The sequence below is a fragment of the Pristiophorus japonicus genome, chromosome 12 (genome assembly GCF_044704955.1).
Source record: "Pristiophorus japonicus isolate sPriJap1 chromosome 12, sPriJap1.hap1, whole genome shotgun sequence".
In the NCBI taxonomy this organism is placed as follows: domain Eukaryota; kingdom Metazoa; phylum Chordata; class Chondrichthyes; family Pristiophoridae; genus Pristiophorus; species Pristiophorus japonicus.
In genome coordinates, this window is record NC_091988.1 from 174230891 (window position 1) to 174238829 (window position 7939).

At 43.4% G+C, this 7939-nt stretch overlaps 1 long non-coding RNA gene across 1 annotated transcript; it reads right to left on the reverse strand.

Annotated features, from left to right (window-relative positions):
• Positions 1-989: 989 nt before the first annotated feature.
• LOC139277060 (uncharacterized) lies at positions 990-7292 on the reverse strand. Its single transcript, XR_011596028.1, has 2 exons — positions 7081-7292; positions 990-3316 (listed from the first exon to the last, which is right to left on the reverse strand). It is a non-coding gene; the product is annotated as an uncharacterized lncRNA (long non-coding RNA).
• Between the last annotated feature and the right edge of the window lie 647 nt (positions 7293-7939).

Here is a 7939-nt window from a genome sequence, read left to right on the forward strand (position 1 = left end):
TCTGCAACTCTCAACATCTCCAGGGTCACCTCCTCTTCTGCAGTAAAGTACTGGGGAATGGAGCCTACCTCCGGTTTCCTCTCTCTCCCCATTGTTGTGGGCTATCTTCCCCTGCAAGGAAGGAAAGAAGAGAAGTTTGAGTGAGAGTGATGGAATGTATGTAAGGATTGTGTGGATTACACCTGTAGAGGGTAACTATGAGGGAGTGTGCTGCCAATGCCAAATGGCCTCCTTATATGGTGTTACTTGGTATCATTACATTAGGATGAGGGTAAGTGTGAGGGTTAGTCAGATGAGATGTGAGTATGTACATAGAGAGAGAGGGATGGGTGGACGTGCAAGGTATGTTGATGTGGGTAATGATGTGCAGGAGCAGGCTTGGGAAGGCAGAGTGATGGGGATGTGGTGACAGGCACAGCAGGATGAAGGTGAGGGTGCTTTGTACTGACAATTCCTGATCTCATCAGATCATCGAATTTCTTCCTGAACTGTACCCATGCCCTCCTGACAACATCCTTGCTGTTGGCCTCCTCAGTAATTTGGAGCCTTGCCCTTTTGGTCTCTTGGGGAGCTCTTTTCCACCCATCAGCAGGGAAGAGGACCTCCCTGCATGCTCTGACTTCCTCCACAAGAATATGTAGAGATTCATCCAAAATGTGGGGTGCAGCCCTGTCTTTGTGAACTAATTTTTTTTATAATTCTCAGCAACAGGACACTCCTCTCCAACATTCCCTCCACACTCCTACATGAACCTTCAAATTAAATGTGGCCAAGGCTGCTCTAAATATCCTTGTTGGAAATGAGTCATTGATGATGTCATCAGACCCGCACCATTTAATAGGGCTGTGAAACGTGCAGGCCTGCGTTAATAGGGGCTGTAGGGGTAAAAAGGAGGCTTCTCTCCCTCGGGGTGGATTAACTGATATAGTTAATCGACACCTCGCCCAGCTCCCACTGTGTAACGACCACGGAAGTAAACAAACGAAACCTCAGGTTTACCGGCTTTATTTCGAGCAATGCATGGGAAGGTTCAGTCTAAACTTCCGAAATACAAGAGTTTTCAAGTATAATTTATACAGGTTTCCTCAGAGACTACGATTCAAAAACTGCTGACTTCAGCTGTTTAAGTGTTACTAAGGTTAAGGATACAGTTTAATGCGTTATACATAATTCTGACCACCTATTTGCAACTCTTACAATTTATCCCTTACAATTCCCCCCTAATGGCCCTTGGCTATATGCCCAAGATAGGCCATTTCCCAATTAATTCCTCATGAGTGAGCTTCCAGGGTTGTCCTATCGCTTGGGTTGCGCTACTTCCCGAGCTGCAGGATCTACCTGTTGGCTTTCCCATCAAGGCTATACTAAGTAAGTCCTTTCTGACAGACTGTCCGATTTCCCTTTATTCAATGTTTTAACTATTGTACGAGCTAGGGCCTGCCTCTTACGTCGGTTACACCTTTTTACAGGATAATACTAGCAAGATGAGTTCCCTTGCACTACAACCAGTACATTTAGTCCAGCATGGTTCGTGCATAAGTCCTTTCTAGCCAACATTTTCTCAGTGTTCGAATTATGCCCCGCCTGGGGTATCCTCTATGTTGTCAAATGGTGTCCAATTCAGTCGAGTTTGTTCCTCTTTCAGTTCGAGTATCGGTTTTCCTTGTGGCCCGATGGCCTTTGCATAACCTCCTCAGGTAATGTCCATCATTGTCCCATCGATCTTTCCTCCTTTAGCTCAGGGGTTATAATAAACCTGTTTATATCTGTCTCGTCAAGCGGAGTAAAGCAGAAATCAATATCTATAATGGTGCATGAGGTGTTCCTTTCTTCATTTCAGTTGCCATGGTGCTCACACATCAATCTCCATTTCCTCGAGGAACAGCGATAATTTTAGTAGTCCTGTGTTAGGGGGGTGATAGTCAAGGTGCACCCGTCCACTTGGTTATATCCACAGTCATCTTTGATCATTCGTAGTGGATCTCGACATAAAGCAGCTTGGTTATTTTTATAATAATCATCTATACTGAGAATCTTAGTACTGTTGTTCTCTTCAGTTACATTTCTGGTTTGTCATGGTACTGCATGCGAGTTTGATTTCTTATTTCTCCTACATTGTTTGTTTGGTATAGAGGATCTTCCTTTGTCACATCATACTGTGGTATAGATAATACAAAACCTATTATATTTAAATGTCCGGTTACACACCTGGCCTTTGGGACCCAAGTATGACTGTTTCTCCGCACCTCGCATGTTTTTGTCCAGGGTGCAGTTGGGAAATACATCAAGTGTTATCCAATCCGGCATCTTTCCATTCTGAAGCTGCTCTAGGTTATGTTGTATTCCACTGAGTAACCATGCTCCATATTCTGTACATACAAGTTCTGTCTGTATAGTTTTACTCTATCGAATTTATAGTTCTAATTCCCTTTCTGCGCCATTACCCAGTTATGCCTGTACCTTTTCAGTATTCTCATCCCTTTCCAGCAATCCCTGTAAGGTTCGTGTTAGAGGGTTAACTCGATCATCTATCGTATGTAGGTCTATAGTGTTTACCGTCGCAACCCCCGGAGCGTATCCCACTGCATATTCAGCCGTGTATCCCTCCACGTACCATTTCTAGTATCCCTCTTTTTCCCCGGTCCTGCTTTTTACCTGACCCTCTTTCCACATTCAATTTCATGGGTTTTGATTCAGCGCCTTTAAGTGCTCGCAGGGTCAGGTTTATAGTGTTTAACCCGCAGAAGTTGGGGCTGGTTATAGTGTTTAAATTTAGGAATACAGTAATTATTCGCTGATGTACCCTTAGGTGTATCTTATCCTTGGTCTGCTTTATCAATCCCCCTTTTGCCCCAGCTTTCATAGTTGGACACGTTTGTGGCGCTGGGAGTGTGGTGGTCGGGGTGCTGGTAGTGCACACAGTTGCTAAAGTAGTGGATGGGGCCGTGTTGGTGGGTCTATCTCGGGAGATATCCCTCCACCACCATTCATAGATGTGGAGTGAAATCTGCACCCCCTTCTCCTGGGGGCAGTATCTTTGTCCCTCCTGATTATAAAACACACCGCGGTATTATTCCCACTAATTATTAGTCCCACATTACTGGCCTATCCCCAATGTTGTTTTGTTTTCTTGTTATGTTGTTTTACGCCCATTATTTAAGTCTACTGTTGCTCCATCCATCACCATAAGTGTGTTTGATTGTTTATTAAACTAATGTCGCCCGAATCCCTGTAATACAGGCCTGGCCGTCCCTCAGCATGTTGGCCATGATATGAGGCTGCGTTACTCCATGTTGTTTCCTCAAACACCAGAGTCCTGAAAAAAAAATATTTCCCGGTCATTACTGGTTAATTAGTGACCATGCTTTTTTAACTTGGTCCAGTGTTTCCGCTTGTGATATCCTTTATAACTATCATAACTTACCATTATTACCTGATAGGGTCCGGTCCATTTGGGTGGACCTCTCTGGGGTAATCACCTGACTGCCTACTTGGGGTATTTAGACCTTTTGTCTCTTAGTGTCCTTGATTATTTGCTAATCTCTAGCCTGTGCCTTTAAAGTCATGTAACTACTTACAGAGTTCCATTACAAATTTCCGTATCCTGTCTTTATATGGTCCTACGTCCTCACTTCCTGAAACCAAGACTTCTGGCAGTCTCATTAGTTCAAAGGGTGTCAGTCCTGTCGTCCGACTAGGGGTTGCCTTGAACTTCATCAGTAGTCGAGGTAACATGTCTACCCATCCCTTTCCAGGTTCCTCGATTTAGCTAGGGCTGTTTTTAAGGTCCTATTCATTCGTTCCCCCAATCCGGAAGGTTCCGGATGATATGGGATATGGAACTTTTGCCTAATCCCTAGTAAAACATAGGCCTGTTTCATCACCTTCCCTGTGATGTGGGTACCTTGATCTGAGTCCGCTGTAGTGGAATTCCCTATTGGGGTATTATTTCTTCTGTTAGGATCCTGGCCATGGTTTCTGCTGAACAATTTCTCGTGGCAAAAGCTTCTACCCACTTTGTAAACTGGTCTATTATAACTAGGCAGTTTGTCTTCCCCTTGTTGCTGGGTAACAGTCCAGTAAAACCTATCTGCAAGTTTTCCCAGGGTCCTTTTGCTTGGGGCTGATGTCTCATTCTGACCTTTACTTTCCCCCCTGGATTGTATTTTGCACATATCACGCACCTTCTACAGTGGTCCTCTATAACTCTATCCATTCCCTTCCACCACCAGCATCTGGACATCGAGCTTATCATGTTGGTTCTACCTGTATGGACATACCCGTGGGATAAATGTAATAGACTCCCCTGGATGCATTCCAGGGCCACCACATTCCCATTATTTCTTCCATATCCTGTCGGTCCCTTGTTGGGCCCCTCTCTACTTCCACCCCTCCTTTTCCTGTGGAGTGGCTTCTCCCTGTACCTTAAGCATGTTTACTTCCTCAGGCCCGATTGTACATTCTCCGACTTGGGCTTCCCCGGCCAGTGTACCTGTCTCTGCCACCCGCTTGGCTGCTTTGTCTGCCCATGCATCTCCCTGTTGATGTTGATCGCATACTCCTGGGGTAGGAGGGAGGCTTCTACTAATTTTTTAACAATCTCCTCATGTTTAGTTGGCCCTCCCCCTGAGGTCATGTATCCCCGTCTGCTCCAGAGTATCATATAGATGTTTACTCTTTTTCCCCTAGCCAGCCTCAGAGCGTCAGTGAGAGCCACTAATTCAGCCACTTGAGCTGATAGACCCCCTTCTAACCGTCTTTCCCTTTTGACCTGTCCGCTGCTATCTACCATGGCCCATGCTATCCGTGGTGTCCCATTGATATAGCCATCTACATATAGATCCATGTCTGCCTCCTCAAGCGGGGTTTCACTTGCCTGACTACTTCCCTCGTCTTCTCCTGTCGGGCTACACTGATGCTCCTTTCCCTGCGTAATGATCCATCCTGCAGGGTTGTTACAGTTGTCTTTTATTATTGTTACCGTCCTGTTGGGGGGGGTAAGAGCAATGCTTCCCACCTTGCCCTTCGTGCGTTGGATACCGTTTTTAGCCTTCCTGTGTTAAGCAATTCTACAAAGGTATGTGTCCCGGCATCACTATGCCACTGGCCTATGCCTGTCCCCATGTAATGATCTTTACTGTGGTGGGTATCGATGTGGAAGGGACTATTCTGGTCAGATAATCCCAGATGTCACCTCCCCTTTCGCCTCTGCTGCTAACGTAACTGCTGTTATTTTAGCTATCTTCTCCATTCTGACTTTAATTCCTCTACGTGTTCTGCCCACTCCAAAGTTTCATTATCTTTTGATGTGCCTCTCCTAGTCCGTCTATAAACATTTTCAAGAATGCTGCATCATTTTTGTCGGGATCATCAGCCCCAGAGTGGTCTTTGTATCCAATCCACTTTCGTTCCTCGTACTTCCCTACCCTTTCGCCTGCCTTTTGAGTCACATTCAGTATTCTACTCCAATTGGTTCTCATTGGTCCCCAGCATCCTTCCATCCCGTATTTGAGGAATTCCAATCTTTTCATTTATTATGTGCCGGGGGCCACTCTACTCCGCACTCGTTATCCCAGTCTGGTTTACTGTTAGGTTGGGTTTGTGGACTACACTGACCCACCGTGGGGTACATCAGCTCTATTGCCGTAGGTGACGGTGCTATGGCTGCGCATTGCACTATCCGCTTGGTCCTGTCTTTATCTCTTCCAGCTTATTTATCTTAGCTTCTAACTCTTGAATTTGTTTGGTTTGAGTATCTATCTGTCCTCTGTAGCAGGCGAGTATTATTACATCGGCTTTCTTTGTTTTATTTTTATTCTGACTATCCCACCATTTCCTCTGTCTGTCAGGTGAATCTTCTGGCTGCTATCCTTGCTTTTTCATTTATTTGATTAAGAAACCCAAATTAATAATGTCCAGTATAAAACTGTCAATGGAAAGGATTAACTCCTTTACAGATTTGTAAGAAGGCCTGAAGTTATTACGTGACTTTGCGCAATCATCCGAATTTTTTTCCCCCAAGTCTTTGTGCCTTTAAAATTTGCTTAGAAATTAGGAATCTGTTAAAACAGCAGAAATCATTAGTTAAGCTGTCATAATTAGCTTTAAATAAAATCTTCTCATCGGGAAAGACAGCATTTTAGATTAAACTCCAATTTTTTTAAACTTCCAATTCAAATACTTGCCAAAGATTGTTTTTTTGATTTAAAACAAGACCACACATTTTTAATAGCTATTTTGTTTACTGAAATCCAATTTTCACACAAGCTATATACATTCCAGAATTTTGTTTTTTACGGTCCCGTTCACTGAGCAAATCTTGTGTGTTATTTCTCTCGGCACAAAATCTAAACTTCTGTGCCGGTTCCATCTTTTTTTGAAACCATAGTCCCTGAGCAACATTTTCTAATTCCCAGTTTTTTTTTCCTTCCTTTGCTGAATTCGCATAGCTTAGATCTTTTCCCCCTTTTGAATCCGAACTTTATTTGATGGCCGTCCTCCAGTCCATAGTTAAACATCTTTGTTTCGCTTTCTCGGCACAAAGCTGCAGCTTCTATGTCGGGTTTAACTCGTAAGATTTTATTATTTTCACATAAAGACAGACATCCACACCAAATATCTTATTTAAATCTCCTTTCTTCAAATAAGACAATCGCAAACACTTTTTTTCCAAATTCATTCAATTTGTTTCCTTTTTAGCAGCTGTAGCTTCAAGGTTGCATCTTTATCGTTTGATAAAAACAAGCTGTCCTTTGTGAATTCAATGTTTTTTCCAGCATTTTCTTTTTTTGTCTTTTCCCTGTTAACACTTATACCTGGGACCCTTTTGGTCTATATCTCAGAGACCCGCCTTGGTCTTCATTTTATCCCACTGGCTAGTTTCCTAAACATTCTGGGGTCCCACCCCTCTTTTTAGGTTGTATTCCTTCTTTTTCAGGCAATACACCTATCCCCAACCTTGGTTTTCGTTCTTCCGTGGTTCGCTATAACTTGTTCTACAGATTACCCCTTCTAATTCTTTATGCAGATTATCTCCTTCTCCGTCAGCTACAGCTGCAAGTCATACAAAATCATACTCACTGCTATTCAGCTGTCACATCATCCAGGTCAGAAGGTCTGCATTCTGCTCGCAGTGCCAAATGTAAGGGTAAAAAGGAGGCTTTTCTCCCTCGGGTGGATTAACTGATATAGTTAATCGACACCTCGCCCAGCTCCCACTGTATAACGACCACGGAAGTAAACAAACAAAACCTCAGGTTTACCGGCTTTATTTCGAGCAATGCACGGGAAGGTTCAGTCTAAACTTCCGAAATACAAGAGTTTCCAAGTATAATTTATACAGGTTTTGGAGAGGAGCTACCCTCCTACAAAATCATCAATAGGTCTGTTGTTATCAGTGGAGTAACATTGATTTGTCGACTCTTATCAGACTGGCTCTGAGTGGTATATACAACTGTCCATCTCCCATCATTGTGATGTTCCATTATTTGACCTCTACCCCAGACTGCACATCGCCTGGAGTAACTGTACCAAAATATTGGTTTCCTTATCTCTTCCTCAGAGACTTCTAATCATAAACTGCTGACTTCGACTGGTTGAGTGTTACTAAGGTTAAGGATACAGTTTAATGCGTTATATATAATTCTGACCACCTATTTGCAACTCTTACAATTTATCCCTTACAGGGACCATTATGCTAAAGTCGCTCTGAAGAGCAGGCTGATCAAGACATCACAGTACTGACCCGCTACACGGGCCACACACACTCCACCTGACTCGATAGGGAAAATCCCGGCCATTAACTTCTTTGTTTTCTCCACAGATGCTGCCTGACCTGCTGAATGTTCTTTTTTTTAGCATTTTCTGTTTTTCTTTTATATTATAGCAAATAAGGTGCTGGCTAGCTGATAAGCTTCATTGAATATTTAATGCTGGTTTT